This window comes from Vigna umbellata, chromosome 3 (assembly GCF_029865625.1).
Source record: "Vigna umbellata cultivar VRB3 chromosome 3, Vumbellata_1.0, whole genome shotgun sequence".
Lineage (NCBI taxonomy): Eukaryota > Viridiplantae > Streptophyta > Magnoliopsida > Fabales > Fabaceae > Vigna > Vigna umbellata.
In genome coordinates, this window is record NC_142167.1 from 29394196 (window position 1) to 29401116 (window position 6921).

Genomic DNA, 6921 nt, shown 5'->3' on the forward strand with positions numbered 1-6921 from the left:
CTAGGTTCATGGCTCTCTTTAAAAAGTTAGAAATCACAATTCCCTTTTCAGAAGCACTCCAACAAATGCCTTCTTATGCCAGATTTATGAAGAATTTGTTGACCAAGAGAAAGTACATTGAAGAAGAAACAATTGAGGTGCAAGGGAATTGCAGTGCAATCATCCAAAAACTTCTACCACCAAAATTCAAAGATCCTCGCAGTTTTACTATTACATGCACAATTGGAAAACTCCCCATTGGAAAAGCATTGATAGACTTAGGTGCAAGTATCAATTTGATGCCTTTGTCTATGTTAAAGAAAATTAGGACATGGAAGTAAAACCAACAAGGATGACACTTCAACTAGCAGACAGGTATGTCAAGTACCCATATGGAGTTATTGAAGATGTTTTAGTGAAAGTTGACAAATTCACTTTTCCAGTGGATTTTGTTATTTTAGATATGGAGAAGGATATTGAAGTCCCCCTTATACTTGGTAGACCCTTTATGAAAACTGCTAGGGTGATAATTGATGTTAATGATGGCCATCTTAAGGTGAGGTTGCATGATCAGACAATAACTTTCAATGTTGTAGAAGCAATGCAACACCCAAGAGATAGAGGAAATTGTTTCAGAGTAGAAGTTTTGGATGATGTTGTAGAGAAGGTAAAGAGTCAGATGTATGTGAAATCTCCTTTAAAGCGTGTTTTGGTAGATGCATGTGAGGAACTTACTTTAGCAGAGGAATCTGAAGTAGCGGAGATTTCACAACATCTGGAAAGATTGAAAGAAGAGAAATCCACTGATGTGAATGTGGAGAAATTAGAAAAGGATAACTTAGATGATCAGGAAAATATGGAATTGAAAATATTGTCTGATCATCTTAAGTATGTGTTTTTAGAGGAAAATTCCAAGAAGCCAGTTATCATTAGTAATTCTCTGTCAAAGAATGATGAAGCAAAATTGGATGAAATCTTAAAAGAGAACAAAAAGGCAATAGGTTGGCATATTTCTAATCTGAAAGGTATAAGTCCAACTTATTGCATGCATAAGATTATGATGGAAGAGGACTTTAAACCCATAGCACAACCACAAAGAAGATTGAATCCCACTTTGAAAGGTGAGAAAGGAAGTACTTAAATTGCTTGAAGCAGGAATGATATAACTTATCTCTGATAATGCTTGGGTGATCATGTGCATGTTGTGCCTAAGAAAGGGGGTATGACTGTTGTTCAGAATGATAAGAATGAATTGATTCCTACAAGAACAGTCACAAGGTGGAGAATGTGTATTGATTATAGAAAATTAAATCAAGCCAGTAGGAAAGACCATTTCCCTCTCCCTTTTATGGATCAAATGTTGGAAAGGCTGGCAGAATAAGCCTACTATTGTTTCCTGGATGGCTATTCCGGGCACAACCAAATAGTAGTAAATCCTGAAGACCAAGAAAAAACTGCTTTCACTTGTCCCTTTGGCGTGTTTGCATACCGAAGGATGCCATTTGGTCTATGTAATGCTCCTGCCACATTCCAACGTTGCATGCTAGCCATATTTTCTGACCTTGTAGAGAATTACATAGAAGTTTTCATGGATGATTTCTCAGTCTTTAGCAAATCTTATGATTTATGCTTGAAGAACCTGGATGTAGTCTTGAAAAGATGCATTGCCACGAACCTTGTGTTGAATTGGGAGAAATGCCATTTTATGGTTCGTGAGGGGATTGTGTTAGGACATAAGATCTCATCCAGGGGGATAGGTGTAGATCAAGCTAAGGTTGATGTGATAGAAAAGCTACCACCTCCAACAAATGTCAAAGGGGTAAGAAGTTTTCTTGGACATGTCGGATTCTACAGGAGATTTATAAAAGACTTCTCCAAGATTGCTAAACCCCTTTGCAATTTGTTAGTGAAAGACACTCAATTTGAGTTTGATGAGGAGTGTCTGAAAGCTTTTAAATTTTTAAAAGAGAAGTTAATCTCAGCCCCAGTTGTAGTAGCACCAAATTGGACTCAAGATTTTGAGTTAATGTGCGATGCTAGTGACTATGCCATTGGGGCTGCTTTGGGACAAAGACGTGGCAAGGTTTTTCATGTTATTCACCATGCCAGTAAAGTTCTGAATGGTGCACAATTGAATTATGCCACAACTGAAAAAGAATTTTTGAAATTGTGTATGCTCTTGAAAAGTTTAGACCTTATCTAATATGGTCTAAATTCATCATTTACACTGATCATTCAGCCATAAAATACTTACTGGCAAAGTCTGATTCAAAGCCACGTCTTATAAGATAGGTCTTAATGTTACAGGAGTTTGATCTTGAAATTAAAGACAAAAAAGGGAGTGAGAATGTCATTGCTGATCATTTGTCTCACCTCATTAACACTAAGGTGACTAATAAAGAAGGAGAAATTAAGGGAGAATTCATTGATGCGGGTCTGATGCTCATACAATAGAGGCCATGGTTTGCAGATATGACAAATTTTAAAGTTGCAGGAATTCTCCCTGATGACTTGACTTGGCAGCAAAAGAAGAAGTTTTTACATTATTCCAAATAATACCTTTGGGATGATCCTTATCTCTTCAAATTGGGTGTTGACCACTTACTTAGGCGGTGTGTCACAGTAGAGGAAGTTGTTGGTATTCTATGGCATTGTCACAATTCATCATATGGAGGACACTATAATGGAGAAAGGACAGCCGCTAAAGTGCTTCAATCTGGTTTCTTTTGGCCAACCTTATTTAAAGATGCACATGCTCATGCAAAAGGTTGTGACAAATGCCAAAGATATGGAAGCATTTCAAAGAGACATGAGATGCCACTGTAGGCTATATTAGAGGTAGAAGTGTTTGATTGTTAGGGAATGGACTTTATGGGACCACTACCTTCTTCCTACAACAATGAATACATTTTAGTGGCAGTGGATTATGTCAGTAAGTGGGTAGAAGCTGTAGCATGCCAAAAGAATGATGCCAAGACAGTTGTCAAATTTCTCAAAAGACAAATCTTCTCAAGATTTGGTGTGCCTAGGATCCTCATAACTGATGGAGGATCACATTTCTGTAATGCTCAATTGGCTAAGATCTTGACACATTATGATGTGAGGCACAAGATTGCCTCTCCATATCATCCACAGACCAATCGCTAAGCTAAAGTTTCCAACCGAGAAATTAAAAGAATCCTTGAAAAGATCGTTTCATCTTCAAGAAAGGATTGGGGTGTAAAGTTAGATGATATCCTTTGGGCATATAGGACTGCCTTAAAGACTCCTTTGGGGCTAACACCCTTCCAGTTAGTCTATGGCAAGTCATGTCATCTCTCGGTTAAGATGGAGCATAAGGCATATTGGGCATTAAAATTCCTTAACTTTGATTCTTCTCTTTGTGTAGGTAAAAGAAAGCTTCAGTTGCAAGAGTTGGAGGAAATGAGGTTGACTGCTTATGATTCCTTAAAGAAATATAAAAGAAAGGATCAAGATGTACCATGGAAAGAACCTGATCAAGAGAGACTTTCAACCTAGACAACAGGTACTGTTGTTCAATTCCAGATTCAAACTGTTTCGAGGTAAGTTAAAATCTAAATGGTCTGGTCCTTTTGTTATTAAGGCAGTCAAGCCTTATGGTGCTGTAGAATTGATGGATCCAACTTCTGAGGATCAAAATAGAAGTTGGATTGTGAATGGTCAAAGATTGAAACATTATTTGGGTGGTGAGGTTGAACACCTCACCACAGTTATTCATTTATCTGAACCATGAATTTTCTGGATCAAGCTAGTGACGTTAAAGAAGCGCTTGCTAGGAGGAACCCTAACAAATGTATGTTTTTGTGTTTGTTTGTTTGTTTTTGTTTCTGTCATATTAAGTTTGAGTGTGGAGAGGAATGTTGATGCAGCTTGATAATTGATCTCTAACGCTCCAGTCGCACAGTGCACAGCTGAGGTGCGCTTAGCGACCAGAGTAGTTTAAAAATCAGTGATTTGCTCGCACAGCGCATTCCATGTCATAAACATAGAGAAAAAGATATTCGCACAGCGCACCACATGCACTTAGCTTCCAAAAATTCAATTTTATCTCTGTAATGTAATTCGCATAGCGCATTGAAAAAGCAAAGCAAGCAAAATCATTGGAGCAAATTGGGAGAAATTGAGCCATTAATTCGCATAGCAAACACCTTGCGCTATGCTAGCAAAAGTTTGAAAGAGCTCTCTGTCAAAATATTTTTTGCGAAATTTTCTGCAGAGCGAGCCAAAATATAAGAGGGGCTTTTATATCCTTATTCGCACAGAGCACAACTAAGGTGCACACTGCGAAAGGAGTTGGAAAAAAATATTAAAATAAGGAGGACTGGTCAGAAAAAGAAATAATAGAATAATAAACATGGTCATTCGCACAACACACAATTGAGGTGCGCTTAGCGACTGACCTCCAAAATTCAAAAAAATTACAAAAAATTCAAAATGATTCTTGCAAACTTGGTTTCCCAGCTCTGGTGACAGCTTTGTGTAAAGCGAGTGGCGTAGCTGGGGTGTCAGATATCACTCTTAAACTACAACCCCTCCCCCCCTCAACAAGAAATTTTTTTATCGTAATTGCACCAACATGGTGGAGTTGTCTGCTATGCATGCCCCTCCTCCAATTCCCCCTCCACGCAGAAATATTAAAGCAGCCAGACCTCCCTCAACTCCCTTCGTACATTCAGCAGACATGTTCACTAGCTACATGCAGTAGATTCTAGCTAGATAGGAAGACATCCGGGACTGGTGCACCAGTATGAGGCAGGGCCAGGTGTCCTTACAGGACAACATGTATCACCTTTCACTTGGCATACCTAATTTACCTGAAGATTCACTGATGATTGGAGCCTAGTTTGCAACGCATACTCCATGGCCTGAGGGTAGGCCAGAGTCTAGGTGGGGGAGTGCTTACCCAACAGCACCAGAGCCAGAGCAGAAGGAGGATATGATGGTAGGTGATGGTGATGAGGAGGAAGAGAAGCCTGATCTGAGATGGACATAACCTAGTCACCAGACACAGGAGAGCCAATGGAGATCAAGACGAGATGGGTCTTGGTAGTTGATGGACAGAGAGTCATGCTGATTTATGTTTATTGTGATTTTGTTATTTCAGTTCATTTGTTCTATGTGGGAACTATGCTTAGTTGAATTATGTTTAATGTGTTAGTTGTGAAGAAATGTGACTTTGTGATTTAATGGTTATGCATTATTGGATTAAATGATGTGATTCTTGAAGATGATGACATGTTTGTTTGTGGTTGCTATGTGCTTCAGAATTTTTATCTGTGTGTATGAATATGACCAGATCTGCGAGTGTTGAGAGCATGTGTTGATTGAGAGATTATGAGTTGTCTAGATATGGAATTGACTTTTGCAGGATTTTGATTCTATGTACTTACACACACACTTTTTGGTTAAGGATGAGAAAGGCATTGTTGTTATTATTGTACAGCTACTTAGCCAGATAGCCAACCTTGATACATTATGCTACATTTGTGAACCCTCTTTGAGCCTTGATTTCTTTCTTCCACCTTGATCCTATTATGTTATCCTACCTTACACCTAAGAAGAGAACATGTATTATGCTTTAAAAGAGGTTAATGTTGAATTCAAGTTTGAGGGAAGAAAAGATGAGATAGAAAAAAAAATTTAAGTGTAATTGAACTGAAAAAAGAAGGTTGAGTTGTGAAAGAAAATGGTATGGAATGAATGGTATATATTGGTATTTGATGACTGCTTTGGAAAGTGAAGCATGTACAGATGTTCTCTACGCAAAGTGGTGTCTTTGAATCCAAGAAAAACCATGATTCTTTTTCTACCTAAGCCAAGCCATAACCTAAAAAGACCTTTTGACTTAAACAATAGTGTGTGAAGTGTGTGAATTAAATGAAATGCAAAAGTTGATGAAGTTCTATGACAACTCTACTGTCATGTGAGGACAAACACTTGAGTGGTGAGTAATGTTAAATGTTGATCTGGTCGTTCATATTCTATCAACAGGTGATTTTTTGAGTGATGCACCATGTCATACTTGTTTGAAATCTTTGGGAATGCATGTGATTTTTTCTTATGTGCAAAGTCATTTTATCAAAATGTCAAATGTCTGTTGTGATGTTCGTTTTCTTTTGTGATTTCATGAGGGCATGAAATAGTTCAAGTTTAGGGGAGTTGATAAGTGTGAAAAAAGAGTTGTTTTTAAACTTATAAATGAGCTCAATCTTGTAATTATTCATGTTGTTTCTCATTGAAAAGTTGTAATAGGTAGTAGAACGTTATGTTAAACATTGTACAGGAAAGGTTGCATTATTTGGACTGTTGTTAGCTAATTCTTGCAAAGCGCAAGCCATAACTTGCACAGCCAGAAGAAAGACATTCGCACAACGCACCAGCACTATGCGCTAGCGAATAGCATCAGTTAAAGAACCAACAATTAAGAAATTCACACAGCGCATACATACATGTGCGCTGCGCGAATTAATTAAGTTAGGTTGCCTTAAAAGATGTGGCAGAAAGACAGAAACGATCTTCTGACACAACTAAAGCACGAAAAATTTTGGAGACGTTTAGAAGACTCTTCAAGGCATCAAGACTTCACTTTCTGCAAGGAATTGTTGTAAAGAGTACGTTTAGATGTCTAGGAGAGGCTAGTTTTTCTGTTCATTGGAATTGGTTTATGACAATACATTAATATAATTTTCCTGTGCAATATATGTGATTGTTCTTGTGCTTTTCTTGACTTGCTTATAATTATACGGAAGTATAATTATCATTAAACGTTCTTTTTTACTGGACAGTATTTTTAGAACAGAAACGTAAGAAAAGTAACTAAAAGGAACTATGCTAGGAATAGCTTCTATGATTTTGGTCATTCTCAACATCTGAAATTAATGCAAAGTTATTTGTTAAATTAATTAAGGAATTAATAATTTA

The 6921-nt window shown here is 37.6% G+C and overlaps 1 pseudogene; it reads left to right on the forward strand.

Moving 5' to 3' along the window:
• Positions 1-331: 331 nt before the first annotated feature.
• Positions 332-3733, forward strand: LOC148202201 (uncharacterized; annotated as a pseudogene).
• The last annotated feature ends 3188 nt before the right edge of the window (positions 3734-6921 follow it).